Here is a 3,287-nt window from a genome sequence, read left to right on the forward strand (position 1 = left end):
CAAGGGCATCCCAGGCAGTTTTTCGTCATTGGTGGGGGAAGCACGCACAGTTCTGGGCTGTCAAAGCACAAAGCAAGCAAGCGCGTCGAGAATGCGACGGAGGTGACAATGGGCGGGAACAAGACGAGACGGTGCCCCCGTCGGCCGTTACATGGGGAGGAGGAAGGGACTGGAGAGTGGAGATGGCCTTCGTTTTCAACGATCATGTGCAAAGGTCAGTGTCAAGTTAATGGATAGGTAATTGCCACGCATTTATGGTGCTTCATGCAGAGCCCACTTTATCCCAGCCCGGCATTACAGACCCGCCCAGCATTAGAAATTCAGACCTGGGCTCCGTTCGGGTTACCCTGTATATTTAAATTATTCAGCATCTTTTTTTCCAGTCAGGAACAGTATTTTTCAGGGATTTTTCATCTAGGTTTTAGTTTCAGACCGGCGAACGAGGTTGTGCCCTGTTTCTCCATACCAAAACGCATCAAAATGCACTTGGAAGAACGATTACCGACAGAAGAATACATCCCTGACATGGACAGCGGCTGCATCACACCATCTAGGCCAAACAACATTCAACAGGCATCACGGACGACAACCAGTATCGCCACAATGACTAACCGTATCGCCACAATGACTGAACTTTTACGCCATTAAAATTGTGCAACCTAACACTCCCCTGAGCTCATAGAAGTACATACATAAATGCACCACGCTGATGTCCCGTGATCAGCGCAGAAACTGTAGTTGCCTACAAGGGGCAGCAATTGACAAAGAAATAACATAACACGCTCGTCAAGAGTGCAGTGCAAGAGTAGTAGAGTACCGAGAGATAAAATGGCCATTGAATTTATGGAATTAATCGATACAGCAATCCAAAGAATTAACAAATGCTAATGGTAGAAGTGACACCCTCAAGATTGTTAAACAACTCCAACTCGACTAAATCTCCAAAAGGATAATACTATATAGTACTTATCCATTATGTCCACAGACTCTGTATGTACATCTAAGCACACCAAAGAACTACTAATACTTGCATAATCATCATATCATGAACCGAGAACGCCAAACCAAAAAAAAAAACTCTAGACAATTAAAAGGGAAAATATATAGGTGAAGGTGACTACTAGGGACAATAACGAATCCAAATGACACGGTATTAACGAACGCATATTGACGAGTGGGCGGATTGAGGATGAAAGAAAAACCGGAAAACTCCTTTGATCCATTGGCGATGAGGTGCTGTGCTGTGAGGTGAGGTGTAAGCTGGTGTGATCACGAGGCGGTCGGCTTCACGGCCACCGGCTTCGCGGGCTCTGTCCCGATCACGGCGCCCGCTGCCGACATGCCATTGACAGCCGAAGGGTACTGGGGGAGCATGCTGGTGTAGTAGATGGCGCGGCCATTGCTGTCGTACGCGACCTGTGTGGGGGCGGGGGCGTAGGCCGTGGCATTCGACACCGCAGGTGAGGGGGCGGAGCCGTTGGCGGTGGGAGTGGCACTGGGTGGCGCGACGGCGTACACGGCGGGGTAGGAGGTCGCACCTGGGGAGGCGGTGGCGGCGAAGTAGCCGTGGGGCGCCGCGGATGAAGAACACAGGGCCATGGTCCGCGCCGGAGCCAGGAGCGACGGATGCGTACCTGCCCTGCACCTGAAGGTAGGCCGTCGCGGGCGGAGCGGATGACGGCGGCGGCACGGGGGGCTTCTCCGGGAACTTTGGAAGGTAGTACTCCGTGTTGGCGGTAGGGGTTGGGGTCGCGGGAGGGTAGGCGCGGGTCAGGGAGTCGTCGCTGCCGTTCCTCGGGAGAGCGGCGGGGACGGGGACGGGGACGGGGGCGGCGGCGAGGGAAGGTGCCGGAGCAGGCGCCGCTGCAGTAGGTGGTGGTTGGTGGGTGGCGTTGTCGGCGACCTGCAGCTTCTCGAGCTCCTGGATCTGGCGCTGGTACTTTGCAGGAGATACGACAGGGGAGACAGCCACGTGGTCGCCCGCGTTGGGGTTGGGATGGCGGTCGTCGTTTTTGGCAGGTATCTCCACGGGCACGTTCTCCCTGACCGTCGGGGGGTCGCCCGCCGGGTCCTTGACCTTCACCGCCGGGGGAGGCACGAAGCCGTTGTCGAGGCCGAACAGGTAGTCGGGGCTCGCCGCCGCGAGTACCACGTGCGCCTGCTGCTGCGGCGGCGGCATCTGCACCACCATGTGCGGCTGAGGCGGAGCCTGCTGGACGAACACCGCATCGTGCTTGGCCAGCGGCGGCGGCGGCGACGACTGCTGCGCGAACACCGACTCCTGCTTCTGCTGCTGCGGCGGGGGCACGGGCGGCGGCTCCTGCTTAGAGGGCGGCAGCGGGACGGTGTTGAGCGCCTCGACGAACCAGTGGCGCTGCTCCGCCTTGGGCTCAAGGAGCCCAGCCGGCTGCGGCGGCGGCGGAGGTGGCTGGGGCGACTGGACGGGGAAGAGGAAGACCCTGAGCCTGAGCGTGGATCCGCCGCGGCTGGAGCCGGAGCCGGAGCCGGCGGAGGAGGCCGTGGCGGGGCGTTGGAGGTGGAGGCGGTCGTACTCGAGGACGAGGTGCTCCAGATCCTCGTCGTTGGTGACGGAGACGAGCGCGTCCAGGTCCTCCCCGGGCAGCTGGTACTTGACGCAGACGTCCCCGGCGTTCCCGGCGAGCGTGGCGAGGCGCGCGGCGAAGTCGGCGAAGACGAGCGGCCTCTCGAGCGACAGGATCTTGGTCTCGCCGTTGACGTACGCGAGCTGGTTGTCGTGTGGGCGCGGCTGGATGCGGCCCCCGTAGCTGACCATCAGCCGCACCTTGGGCGGCGGCTGCGCATGCACCGCCGCCTCCGACGCCTCGTGGTGCGCGTCCTCCGTGGCCGCGGCGGAGTTCGGGGACGAGTCGCCGGATTCGGCCATGGCGGCGGCGCGGGCGCTAGGGTTGGGGGTGGGAGGATTCGAGATTGGGAAAAGGAGGCGCGGGGGTGGGGGTGGGGGAGGAGGGGGCGCGTGTTGTAAGGCTAGGTGGGGAATGCCTGCGCTGCGATCAGCGGCTGGCGGGCGGGTGGGTTTGGGGGATAGGAAAGGATTAGCGAGCGGCCGTCGCTGGGATTCTGGAAGGGTGGCGGTTTCGGAGGAGGGGTCTCTTGACTGGGTTTGGGTTGGGTTCCTCTCCTGCGTCGGGAGGCGTGTGGGGACAGTTGGGATTGAGGTGTCCGTGTCAATCTGCTGTGTGTTGGTGCGGTGGGCCCATGCTTCCATACTTTCCCGCTTTTTTCCATTTCTTTCCATTAATCCGAGC

The 3,287-nt window shown here is 60.0% G+C and overlaps 1 pseudogene; it reads right to left on the reverse strand.

Moving 5' to 3' along the window:
- Positions 1-811: 811 nt before the first annotated feature.
- Positions 812-2,991, reverse strand: LOC136464806 (leucine-rich repeat extensin-like protein 1; annotated as a pseudogene).
- Positions 2,992-3,287: the final 296 nt, after the last annotated feature.

The sequence above is a fragment of the Miscanthus floridulus genome, chromosome 7 (assembly GCF_019320115.1).
Source record: "Miscanthus floridulus cultivar M001 chromosome 7, ASM1932011v1, whole genome shotgun sequence".
Lineage (NCBI taxonomy): Eukaryota > Viridiplantae > Streptophyta > Magnoliopsida > Poales > Poaceae > Miscanthus > Miscanthus floridulus.